The sequence below is a fragment of the Polypterus senegalus genome, chromosome 2 (assembly GCF_016835505.1).
Source record: "Polypterus senegalus isolate Bchr_013 chromosome 2, ASM1683550v1, whole genome shotgun sequence".
Lineage (NCBI taxonomy): Eukaryota > Metazoa > Chordata > Cladistia > Polypteriformes > Polypteridae > Polypterus > Polypterus senegalus.
In genome coordinates, this window is record NC_053155.1 from 272133909 (window position 1) to 272148223 (window position 14315).

General features: G+C 35.5%; 1 protein-coding gene across 4 annotated transcripts in view; it reads right to left on the reverse strand.

The window, feature by feature from the left end:
• The window catches only part of smpx (small muscle protein X-linked), a 65058-nt gene that overhangs the window by 48134 nt on the left and 2609 nt on the right, over positions 1–14315 (reverse strand). The window contains exon 1 of one of the 4 annotated variants that reach the window (XM_039745575.1): positions 2556–2720. The exons of the other annotated variants lie outside the window; for them this stretch is intronic. The gene's annotated coding sequence lies outside the window, so the exon portion shown is untranslated. Of the gene's footprint in view, positions 1–2555; positions 2721–14315 lie in introns of those variants that run through there. 4 annotated transcript variants of the gene reach the window in all.

The window sequence follows — 14315 nt, forward strand, 5'->3', positions numbered from 1 at the left end:
ACAAAAGCTGGTAAAAGGTACATTTTATTAGTTGCTTCCATAATGTATTCATACTTAATGTACTGTGAAAGATTAAAATACTCCCTTTTTATTTTAGTTATTTAGTTAATAACTAATTTCACAACAACAAGGTAAATCGCCTTTGTTTTTATTTTCTCCTATCCTTTAATGGCACTTTGCCCCACTGCTTCCTAGCCTAGGTACTTTGCACCTTTGATTTGGAAAGAATCTAAAGTTGTCAATATGGACAACTTTACCCTATTTATGTATTGTAGAATGCTCTGGAATGATGGTGTAGTCTTTTGGCCATATTTTCTCTAGTTTCCACAATGGCTGGAGTATTTATTTTCATCTCTTCTCTGCCCATCTGATCATAGCTTATGTCAGAGGTGTCGAACTCTGGGCCTGGAGGGCCACTGTGGCTGCAGGTTTTCATTCTAACCCTTTTCCTAATCAGTGACCAGTTTCCACTGCTGATTAACTTCTTTTTCCTTCATTTTAATAGCCCTGCTTTTAAGGATTCAGTGCTCTGAATTAATTCTTTTCTTCATTAAATGACAGCCAAACAGAAATGAGAGGTGAAACATGCCAACAGATGACCAGCTAAACTGGGGCTTCAAACTCCAACCAATTTTACTCCAACCAGTTTCTTAATAAGAAGCTGATTCTTGCTGTTAATTAAACCCATTATTTAATGTTGATGCTTTCATTCTGCCACAGCAGATATTTCTAAAATTGTAGATTTTGGGGTGGTACCCAGCCGGGAAGCCTGGGAGGACCGGGAGAGGGACTACGCCTCCTCCAGACCACGAGAGGGCAGCCGCCTTGGTTGGTATGGGGGCCATGGGAACTGAGCATGGAAGCTCACCCCTATAGGGGCCCGTGGTCTCCACCAGGGTTGCGCCCGAATGCCTGAGAAGCCCTGGACGCTGGAAGCTCGTCAGGAGGCACCTGGACCACTGCCGGGTGGACTTAAAAGGGGCCACCTCCCTCCATTTAGTGGCTGGAGTCAGGTGGAAGAGGACAGAGCTCGGAGGAGAGGAGTGGAGGCGGTAAAGGAAGACTGGATAGAGATAGAGATATGGACTGAGGGTGTGTGGTGCAGGGGCACTGGGTTGTGTACGGCATTGTGAATAGTGTCAGAATGAATAAACATGTTGTGGTGTTTCAACCTTCGCTGTCTGCCTGTCTGTGTCCGAGGCTGGTTCCCATACTAAGAAGACCATTAAAATGTTTTGGTGACCTGAGAGATCAGCCTTATGAGACCGACATCTTTCTTTATTTTTAGATATTGTGTGATTGGCACAGGTGAGCTGGTTATGTGGTGATTTGTTCTGTGTCTCCTTATTGTTTGGCTGCTAATTAAGGAAAAAGAAACAACGAAGGGACCTGAATCAAGTTAATTAAAACTAAGGCAAAAGAAGTTAATTAGCAGCAAAAGCTGGTTACTAATTAAGAAGATGGTTAGAATGAAAACGTGCAGCCACTGCGGCCCTCCAGGGCCGGAGTTTGACACCTCTGGCATATGTAGTCAAATCTGACACTGAACATTGCTATTATAACTATTAGATACATACATACTACGGGAATTCACTTGAGATTTAATTTACATTCACCTCCATTAGGTTTCTTCCACTTCTAGATTTTTTTACTTTACTTTTATTTTTTTTTTGTTCTTTTACTACTTACAAAGCACTTTTAGCTACATTTTAGTATGTATATGTGTTATATAAATAAAATGTTTCTGAGAGTGTCCATGTTTTCGATGAATTTTCCTTACAGTGCTGGTGGATCTGATTTCCTGAGGTTTCTGTTGTTCCTGGAACTACATCAAAGTTGTTGTTCTGGAATAGTCTCTTAACTTCAACCAATCAGCTTTAATAATTATCTCTTACATCATGATGCAGAAAAAGGCATGCAAAGTTATCATAATTTCTGAGGACGTGCTCAGAGGATACGTCAAATGAATGCTGGGAACGCATAGCGGCCATGATGCACGCGCATACGTGTTCTGAGCATGAAGTAGAAACCGGTCCTTAGAAGTAAAAACAAAAAAACTAAAAATCAACTCTTTGGTTTTCCATAGTATGTCTTTGTTCACATAGCCTCTGCTGTATGAAGTCTGAGGCTAACTCCAAAACTGATTATATATGCATATGTCCATTGAGAATCTAAGCTAAGATACAATTATTTGTAATTTGCTAATATTTTGCAGATGGTAAGTTTTATGAAGTTAATGTCCATTGGCCTATTAACAGGTATGCCATAAATATTCTTTTTCTTTATCTTCCCAATAATATTAGATATATTTTAAAAGTAAAACCTGAGATATGCATTTTTTAGTAGTAAGTAGTATCACACAAAGTTTAACAAAAAATTACAAATGAAAAGTATGATTTTAAAATGTACATTTTTAGGATGTTTATTATCTTGCTTGCTTTTCTTTTTGCTGTAGAATCATTTAACAAGATATGCTCAAAACTATGAAGTTATCTGAAAAAACAAACAACTTTGAATTAATTACATTTGTCAAGACTACAACTCATTAACCTTACCTTTTTGCTCGCTCCTACTCGGAAAAGAAAGTAAATTGTGAACCTAAACTCCAAATGGATGTTTGAAAAGAAGCAGCCTTCAAATAACCAGTTCAGCTGAACCCAGAAGGTAAACAACTTCCATGCAGTTCTTAATTAAATGTAACTGTGTGTGATGCTGGCCACCCTAAGGAGAAGGCTGAACAGTAGTCAGCTGCTAAAAATATCCCAGGGAGGGTGAAGTCAGATGAGCAGCTGTCTGTACCAGCTCACATCCCTTATCTAGCACGTTTGAAAGACTCAGTATACTGGGCAGATACTGGGTCAGAGTTTCCATACTTCCCATACCAAAAAAGAAACTTTAAAACAATTTATGATTGCTGTTTTTGACAGACTTTAAAAAACTTTAATCCCAGCTCTCAACATATGCAGTAATTAGACAGCTTGGGAATTACTCACTTTCCCAGAAGTCTGGATAAAGGGTTAACAATGCTGTATCCTTTAATCAGCAAGCTGAGAGCACTTTAAGTTGAAAATAGTAAGGGAATGCAAAAAAGTATTTTTATAGGAAAAGATAAACTTTAGCAATAATGTGAGTATGTAAAGATAGTAACATGTAAAAAATAAGTATCAACACTGTACATTATGTAATTAAATGTGTTAGCACCTCCGCCTCATACATGCAGCATCCTGGGCTCAAATTTCATGCCCAGATGTTGTTCTTGTACAGTTTACACATCATTCTTCAGCCATTAGAATGGCTATTCTTCTCATGTTCTCAAAGACACACTGTTGTTCAAGTTAATTCGTAGCTAAAAATTGTCGTTGCACACTCTTAAAAAGTTTGTTTCTTTAATAGCATTTTACTGTGTTGTGTGGTTCTTTATAGAGCAATTGCTTGACAAAGAACCATTTCATTCTGTGAAGGGGTCTTTGCACATAAAAAGATTCCTAATACAGAAATCATTAAAGTATAGCAGGCTACCTAGCAGGATACTAACAGATCAAGGAAACCTGAATTTAGCCTGTGTTTACTGTATACAGTGAGAGTCCTTTTAAAAATCAGCAACCAATGGGTATTTCACAAATCTATTATTATCTATTCATCACTATTTTTGGAACCTGTTATGCACTATATTAAGTTTTTTTCTGGAACCATCTACCATCGGTTGGTTGAGGTTTGGTTCACCTATGGCATTGCTCTGAAGATCCACTTTGACACGTTTATTTTTAGGAGTGTTTGTGTGTGAGTGTAGATGCATGTATAACTGGGGTCCTGTGATGGACTGGTGTCTCGTGTAGAGCTGCTTCCTTCCATGCATTATGCTGCTTGGATAGTCTCTAGCACCCCATGACTCTGAATTGGATCAGGCAGGTTTGACAATGTCACGGTATGAACTAAAACATTATATAACACAAACTTTTTGCTTTACCATAAAGTGGTACAAAATCAACCTTTCAAAAATATATTAATAATATACAGTACTTTTTGTAAATTGTTAGTTTAATCATGTCTGCATGATAAAAAGCAGTTCTTATAGAAACATAAATGCATTGTGGCAATTAAAAGTATTTACCCTCCAGGTCTCCAAGACTGTTTCACATGTTACAGAGTTACAGAATGAAATCTTTTATCTGTTAATCCTTAAACCAGTTTGATCAATGTTTAGGATCAAAAGGGAACAGGAGCACATTCTGGGCTACATCATCAAAAACTACATGGCATGCTCATGTTAACAAAACAACTTCAGAGATGCCAGTTAATTTACAATATATGTCTTTGCGGTTTTGGAGAAAATCTGGAGTAAAAAATCCACAGCAGAAAATGTTCTCTACTCAGGGACAGACTCAAAACTGATGAGAGGCAACAACACTCAGTTGTATTTTGAAAAACCTTATAATTAACTACCGAAGTCGACAATTATACAGTTATTTCAGATATGTTCAGGTTAAATATATCTTTCTTTGGCAAGTCTCACTGCTGGTTGTTACATCTACTAAGATAGTGTCATAATGAAAATGAAAAAGCACTGAAACATACCTGAGTAAGACTAGTCATCAGAAATGTATAAGAAAATTTTCAAGGCACTGAAAATCCCTACAGGTATAACTATGTCAGTTTTAAAGGAACAGAGCAAATAAATAGCGCATCTGTGAATATACTGTAAGTACACTAGGATGCCATCCAAAACTTGAGGGTCCTACTGTCATACATTGTATGCTGCCTGGAAACTACCTGTTGACACCTGATGTCCTGTCCACAAATGAACACAAGTGTTTAAGGGAGGACATTATATTTACATTTGAAAGTTGGCACTTCTGTATTGCTAAAATGAAACTGTACAAGATCTGTAAATCATTTTGCGTCTTGACTTCAATTTCATCTTTGAAAAATGTAACCATACAGTACCTGCTAATGTACCATATAAAAAGAATCTCTCTTGCATCAAGAAATTACTTTGTGTCTTCGCTAAGACTTTTGTTTAGCCCCTAAAGACCTTGAATGTACCTGTTTGTGTGTCATATGTCACTATCCAACAGAGAGAACATCTGTTCCAAAAGTCAACTCCGAATGTGACCAAGACAATTTCAGAATTGATACTGAATTTCAGATACAACCTGGGGCTAATGTAAACAATGGAAGGACTGGAAGTATAAACTGGGACTGATTATCTTTAAGTTTGACTGCAATGGGTTCTACAGCTACAACAGAACAGTAGTCATGCAACCCTGAACACAACAATTAATACTTGAGTGCTAAACAAATTTGAATTTAATTCAAAAAGCTACAGATTTAACAAGCCCTACATTCAGATCTTAAATACAGTTTGGCAAGAGAAATGTTGGAGACTCTCAGATTAAACAAAGGGTGATTCTGTATTCTGATGAAACCAAAATGTATTTTATGTGCCACTATTGTATTATACGACATAACCCTAACAGTCTACATCAGTGGTTCTCAGACTTGGTCCTGAGGACCCACTGCGGCTGCAGGTTTTTATTCCAGCCAAATTCACAATTAGTGATAATAATTGATCTCATTTATTTAGATGGCCTTCTTTCCCTTCTCTAATTCTGCCTTTAAAAAGCACAGCAGTATAACGTTTACATTTATAACACATTTAGAAATATTTCTACTTTTGCTATAAATGTTTACCTCTCTTTTTTGTTGTCCTATTGTTTTGATATTTTGTGCAGTTTGCACCCTTCATTATATCCTAATAATGATAATTTAAAACAAACAGAACTGACAGCCAGGTAAACAACACTGAATGTTGAAAGGCTGCAATAACTTTAGCGTCAGACCCACTAATTAGTAGATAATAAATTAAGCAATCAGAACACTTGGAAATGTAGAATGAAAATCAAGATGAAAATATTGTTAAAAAGAAAAAAAATACATTATTCCCATATTACTGCTTGGTACCTTTTAATATTTTTTTTTTTTACCAAGCTTAGTTTTCTAATTTCTATATTATTCCCAAAATACAGAACTTAGGAAGTAACAGTTCACTTCATTAGCGCAGGAGTCTAATTAAAAACAGATGGTGGTTGGAATAAAAACCTGCAGCCACAGTGGCTCCCCAGTGGGACCAAGTTTGGGAAGCACCAGTCTATATCATTATGAGAAAGATATTCCTACCATGAAACACAGAGGATGAAGCAAAGAAAACAGAAGGGGAAAACCTGCTTAAATCTGCCTGAGACTTTGGTGGTGGAGGAAGATTCATCATTTGTATGGGCAAAAAAGACAACCAAAGACTTGCCAATTAACTTAAACTATATGTCTGTGAGGTTTTGGAGGTTTTCTAATATTCCTGGAATATTTTTTATAATTCTCCATTACATGGTTTTAGAGAAGAGGATATTACCCCACATTTTAAGGCACATAAGGCATTTTACAGGGCACACTGTCACACACACTCATGTTTATTTATTTATTCATAAATTGAGCATTTAAATAGATAGCATGCCTAAATATGATATGTAGAAAGAATAGTCAGGACCAGGAGAAAACCCCACACTGTTACTGGAGAATGTTCAAACTTTCCATATGGACCAGGTCAGAAAATTAACTCAGGCCAATAGAGCTAAGAGACAGCAGTGCTAATAAATGCACCCCAATGTCATCCCTGTATATGTCTTTATTTAAGTAGCTTTAGGTTATAGAACTTGCTCAGAATCACAACTGCCTTAAGTGAAACAGTGTTTGATATAACCCAGAAAGACTATATGCAAAAAATTAATTTCATAGATGTATTCAGTTTATACAGTGTACTGCAGCTGTACAATACAGTCAAACACATTCAGCACGTTCAACTACAGCACAAAGCAGCAGGCACAACATACGGAAAGACAAGAACCATATTGGATTCTAAATGACCTTTGGCTGACCTTCTACTGTTACATGGATATTCAGATAGGGAGACTATTTTATAGTGAAACTTGGATCTCTTATTCAAGGGAGGAAAGAACATTCAAATTCATAATATGTAATATTTTCTACAAACTTTGTAAAATTAAACCTACTATTGTCTATTATACCTAATGTTAACTAGTTTGTGAAAAAGCTTACTTGCAGTAGTCAAACTTCTTTAATAAAGAGTAAATGTACATTGTATTTGTACAATTTTAAAGAAGATTGTAACCTCACAACTCAATTTCTATCTAAAAAATCTTAATCTTTATGAAACATTTCTGCTCTTATTTCATCTCAGTCACATAACAGAAGTAGTTTTACCTTGTATATTTTAAGCTGGAAAATGGCAGTTGTCCTTGTTTTTAATGTTAGTTGAGATGAAAACAACCTAAAATCAAATGTTTGCTATACATTTTTGCTCTGTAGTTGTTTCTTTCTTTATATTACTTAAAAATAACCAGGAATTTAAACTGAAATGGTTAGAAAGATGCCTTTTTGTTGTGCTGAAGAGAGAAAGTTGTTGTTTAAACAGTTTTAACAAAACATGGAAGGCTGTGGTGACCCATCCATTGTCTTGATCAGGTAAGCAAACGGTTAAAGAACACATACCCATCACTTATTGAAAAAAAAAGTGAGAAAGAAGTTGAGGAGCATCTTTTGTCCTTTCTAGCACTTTGGCACAACATGTATTTAAAAAGTCATTCTCTACATGTTCATTTGGATTTTGTTTCCCTATGAACATGGGAGCGGTCTCTGATAAGCATGGGAAGAGTTTCCCTCAGTACATTGGTCAGATGAAGAAATGTCATAATGGAAAGTGGAATTTGGAGCAGATAGGACCCGTTTCACCATAACAGGTTACATCTGAACTGGAGGGGTACCAATGAATTGGGTATGAGTAGGCTAGTCGAGGATTGTCTAAACTAGGGAATGGGGGGGCAGGGAGTCTAGGACAGGCCAGGTTTGAAACTATACATGGAGGAACAAACAACAGTATGGAAATAGTAATGTAAATGCATAGTAATGTAAATTCTAACCCAACATTTAAATGTAGAAGGAGTAACACATTAAAAATAGCTTGCCTTAATACTAAAAGTATCAAAAACAGGAAAGATGAGTTGGAGCTGTATGTAGCAGAGCATAATTACGATATTATATTAATAACGGAAACCTGGCTAAATAAATAAAATGTTAGGGGATGAGTGTAACATAGAAGAATACACATATTTTAGGAAGGATAGACAGAACAGAAAAGGAGGTGAGGCAGCTGTTTATGCCAAACAGAATTTAAATGCAAGTCCTCTTCAGTTGGATGATGAGCCCCATCTTAGTGAGGACATGTGGCTTTGCCTGAAAAGCATTAGGGAAAGAGGTCTTATTTTAGGAGTGTGTTATAGACCACCCAATGCAGACAGTAATTTCAATAAACATCTTTTTAGTAATATCAAAAAGGCAAGTTTACAAGGGGATATTATAGTCATGGGAGAAGTTAATTATCCATATATTAACTGGGATAACCTTGCAGATGCTGAAGCTCAAGAGCAGGTTTTTAGAAGTAACCAGCGACTGTTTTTTAGCACAGTATGTTACAGCACCAATGTGGGGTGAAGCCTGTCTGGATTTAGTATTCTGTAATAATCAGGATAGAATTGAGGGTATAGAGGTGATTGAACCACTAGGGTCAATTGACCATAATATAGTACAATTCTCAGTGTTTTTTAAGAGTGTGGATTCAAAGACTAAAATTGTTAAGCTGAACTACGGTAGGGCAAATTTTGTGCAGATACGGTAAAGTCTAAGGAGGATAGAGAGGGATAAGCTTTTAAATGTGGAGGCAGTTGAGGAGCAGTGAAACAGGTTTAAAAATGTTTTACATGTAATGCACAACAGGTACATACCTAAATTTGGAATGAATAGGACATTTAAAAAAAAACTCACAAGTGGGTTAATAAAGAGTTAAAAAAGAATCTGCAAAGAAAAAACAGATTTATAAGGCATATAAGACTAATGACTACAAAGTGAAGTGAGGGCAACCATTAAGAAGGATATTGGGGAGGCTAAAAGACAGTTGGTGAGGAATAGAGCAGGTAAGGTGAAAGAAGACCCTAAGATATTCTTTCAGTATTTTAGCAGTAAAGGAACAGTCAAGGAGGAGGTGAAGTGCATCAGGAACAGTAAAGGGGAATTAAAATACACAGACAGTGAAATAATAGACACTTTAAACTTGCTTTTTTCTGAGGTCTTCAAAAGTGATGAAGTGGATAACCTCTCGGTGGTAAATGTGACTACTAAGGAGGTACTGAAGAATTTAGAAATTATAGAGGGTGAACCCTGCCTTAAGCCCTGGGTTGGCTGGAATTGGCTCCAGCAGACCACCGTGACCCTGTAGTTAGGATATAGCGAGTTGGATAATGGATGGATGGGATAGATGGAGAAGTACTGCTCAGATTAAATAGGCTGAAATTAAACAAATCACCAGGACCAGATAATATTTACCCTTGAGTTCTTAAGGAGGCTAGCAAGTACATACTGTATATAAACCCTTGGCACATATTTTTAGGAAGTCACTGTGCACTGGAGAGTTTTTGAAGGACTGTAAAATGGAAAATATTATCCTGTTATATAAAAAGGGTGACTTGACAGATCCAAGCAACAATAGGTCAGTAAGATTAACATGCATCACAGGGAAATTAATGGAAGGAATTATTAAAGATAAGATTGAGCAGCACATGGCAAGGATAGGAGTTTTACTGAACAGTCAGCATGGGTTCAGAAGAGAGATTTCTTGTTTTATTATCTTGACTTTCAGAAAGCATTTAATAACATGCCACATGAATTGGCTCAGACACAGGAAGCAGAGGGTCATGGTACGAGGAACCTTATCAGCATTTGGCTGATTTTAAGACTGCTGTTCCACAGGGGTCAGTGCTAGGGGCCATTGCTATTTTTAATATATATAAATGATTTAGATAGGAATATAAATAACAAACTGATTAAGTTTTCAGATGATACCAAGAGAGGTGGATTGGCAGATAATTTGGAATCCATTAAATCATTACAGAAGGACTTGGACAGCATACAGGCTTGGGCAGATTTGTGGCAGATGAAAGTTAATGTCAGTAAATGTAAAGTATTACACATAGGAAGTAAAAATGTTAAGTTTGAATACACAATGGGAGGTCTGAAAATCGAGAGTATACCTTAAGAGAAGGATTTAAGAGTCATAGTGGACTCCAAGCTATCAACTTCTAGACAGTGTCCAGAAGCCATTAAGAAGGCAAACAGAATGTTAGGTTATATAGCATGATGTGTGGCGTACAAGTCCAAGGAGGTTATGCTCAACCTTTATAATGCACTTGTGAGGCCTCATCTGGAATACTGTGTTCAGTTTTGGTCTCCAGGCTACAAAAAGGACATAACAGCGCTAGAAAAGGTCCAGAGAAGAGCGACTAGGCTGATTTCAGGGCTAAAGGGAATGAATTATGAAGAAAGATTAAAATAGGTGAGCTTTTTTACTTTAAGCAAAAGAAGCTTAAGAGGTGACATGATTGAAGTGTTTAAAAGTGTGAAGAGAATTAGTACAGTGGATCGAGACTACTATTTTAGAATGAGTTCATCAAGAACAGAGGAACACAGTTGAGATACAGGTCTACTTAAAAGGTTAATAATAAATAAGACTTCTGTAGAAGGTGAAGCCTTTAGCTATAGAGGCACCCAAACTCAGAAATGGTCTATCTGTCAATATTAGAAAGGCTGTCTTTGTCTCAGCCTTTAAATGTACCCAGTTGATGAAGAAATTTCAAAAACAAAGTGCTCTCTAATTATCTATCAGCTGTCTTGTGAATATTTTTGACTTATTCAAGTTGCTGCTGAGGGTGTTCATACTGCTCTAGCTGTTGTTTTCACTTGCCAATGTTTATGTTTTTTCAATTTTTTAGCTCTTCTTCACATTCTGTTGTGACACGTGCTGTACCCTGGATTGGACATATGGTATCATTGCCAATGAGGAGCCTACATCATGTTCACATCTTTAAGGTATTTTGGGGTGATTTTTAAAGTTGTTGGCACCATAATCCATTGCAGAGTGAGGCTGACAGAGAACAGTGGAATCTGGAACTGTCTGGGACAAAACGTAATGTTGAAATATTATACATGTGTATGTTTTTATGTGTTGTTTTACATATTGCAAGGCCTTTCTGTTTGTGAGTTTTAGTTGCATGTTGTTTTCAGTCATTTTTAACTATATTTATAATTAGTTTATAAGACATTATGTTTTAAACGAAAATATCTTTATTAGATTAGATTAGATTCACTTTAATTCACCAAATTAATACATTGTAAAATGTAACAAAGCTGGATGTGGATAAATAGATGTTACCAATACTAGGATCACTGAAAGCGTGTTCAGTATCGGCACTTGATTTTAATTCTTTAATTGAAAATCATACTTTCTAAGCACAGGTTACTTTACAAATAGGCTTATTTATGTGGGGTGCCATTAAAGAATATGCCAGCACTGAGCAGTGCCCACTGGGTTACACATTTACTGTTCTACCAGCACAACCACAGAAAATGTGAAACTGTGTTAAACAAGCTACTCTTGCTGCATATAATAGTTGATTTTGTTCATGCACGCCAGCTAGCTAATTGTAGACCTACTACTTACTGATTTCTTTTATAAAATGAGTCTATATTGAGTGCTAAATTTGATGGAAATCAGATATTGCCTTTATAGTATTACAATTTCCATTTCTTGCAGAGTATATAAAAAATCTGGCTTTTCTGTGACACTGTACTGAGAATAAGCTTGTTATTATCTGACTGACTCATTACAATTTATGCACTCCACTTTCTTGGCAGAAATGATATACCCCTGCATTTGCAGTTTGTATTTGCTTCTCTCGACAGTAATGCAGATACATTTTCCACAAGCCCTCTTTGCTTTTTACTGGGCACTGTTCTTTTTGTTTGAATTGAACTTTGTTTTCACATTCAGCTTAATTTCAGAGGCTTTTATTCTCTTGGACTCTCAATATCACTGTCTGCTTGATTACTATTTTCATCTAGCTTAGGATGAACTTTCTTTCATCATAAGAAATCCAGTCACCATACAGTAACATGGTGTTATCAGCCATTTTCTCAAAATGAATTAAGTATACATGACTGAAACAGATGTCATTTTTCATTCAGGTGTGAGACAATAAATAGAAGAACCAGTTAAAATTCTGTGCATTTCAGTATTGTCAGCCATTTGTTTATATTTTCAATAAGCTAATTACTTTTGGGACGACCCTCGTATATTAGATGGTATTTAATATTCAACAAGGAGTTGCTGATTTCATTCCTGGAGGTCTGCAACATCTGCTTTTTGAACTCTTAGTATAATTAACTTCTTTTTTTTCTTAAAACCAAAATGTGGGATTCATTTTTTTCTGCAATAATTGTTTGCTTGTGAGATAAATTAACCTAGTTCAACATTATTTGATCAGAGAACTTTAATAACGTTCATAATTAATTTCATATAGCCAGTGGAAGTGTGAGTCATAGTTTTTTGTCCAGTAGAGGATCTGTATTCATTTTAAGTAAATGATAGGTCTTTTAAAAGACATTTTGAAATAATTTCCGTGTGTAAAATAATAGCTTACCCAACACAATTTATTAATTCTGCTTTCACAGTATGTGTGAACAAATACATTACAACAAGCCTTCTAATTATTGATTTCTAAATAAGGGACTTGCAACAAAGAAAATCTGTAGCCACTATGAGCTTCTAGGAATCAGATCAAGTAACCATTACCTTAAAGTGCAGGAAACAATAAACAAAAAGTTAATTCAACCAACAGTTCAATAAAAGAAACAAACAAGTCCCTATTAAGACTTGTCCCTATTGCAACAAAGCCTACAGCCCTCAAGGGACACAAATAAGCATCCAAATTAAAGATTATTCTCGAGTTACTGTTACTATCCATGGAAGACCCCATATTGAGATATTATTAAGTTCACAAAGCAAATAAAACATGATTATACTCCGCACACACATTAGTTTATCATTCATCATTATCATAAATGTTGGCTATGAATTGGTTGTAATTGATTGATACAATTGCTCACCATTCAATCCTAGCATTTAAAAAATTGTGATTTAAGAAGACAAATGCAAAGAATTAGACATACATTATAATTTAAATTCAAATTTGAAACAGTTTATTGTATTTTGTCATTGTTACTATATGATTATGAAATTATTTTATAATGAAAACATTTTATGCAAGTTGGAGGCTTTAAGTTAAAAAAAAATATTAATGTGCACTAATTAATTAATGTCTTTCATGCACTTAAGTATGATATAAATTTTATTATAGTACTGAACAGATATATTTAGCACTTCAAGCATGTGAAGTGTGCTATATAAGATAGATAGATAGATAGATAGATAGATAGATAGATAGATAGATAGATAGATAGATAGATAGATAGATAGATAGAAACTTTATCAATTCTTAGAGAAATTACAGGGTTACAAATAATAATAAATGAAATATACAGTACTTGTATGTTGAGTAACTTGTTTTGAGTTGGCTTGTAGTTCAATTAATTAGCCACTAGACACTAATATTATGCATGATATTTGTACATTTTATATTTCAGCTTTATATTTCAGTTTCAGTATATTTTAGCGTGTGTATTTTCACATAAGATGTCGGCACTATACAATACAACATTATACAATAATTATGCTATGAATAACAGAAATACAACATAAACACAAAATATCATGTTTTAATGTAAACTGAGGAATATCCAGCAATGTATACAAAGAAATATACATGCATGTTGTAAAGTATATAGTGGTAAAGAGATTTTGAGATCACATTCCAATTTTTTGCTTTTATTATAAATTCCTCACATGTTGTGGCCTGTAGGGGGAACTCTCAATCTAAACTCCAACCCTTTGAACCCAAAATAAAGCCAATGAGTCTCCATCCATTACATTAGCACCCCCTATTGATTGTGGTTTTGTGACACTGGAAATGTTTCCAATGCCAGTACATTTACCACCAGGGTGTCTTACAACCCAGCTCATGTTCTACACTACAGCAAATCCTTTTCATTTGCAGTTCCTTTTGGATCCTCCATCAAATATATAATTATTTATCGGCCATGGTAAAATCAGAGCATGGCAGACCAGTTTTACCTATACCTAACATTAATCTGTGGCTTCAGCTGTGAAGATCAATACCTTTCACTGTGTCACTGTGGTCTTTCTATTTAATTGTTAAGCACACAGCAAGTGCATGACAGTCATTGTAAGGAAAAAATGACCAGGCAATCAAAAATGAATAGCAAGGGTCAAAATACCA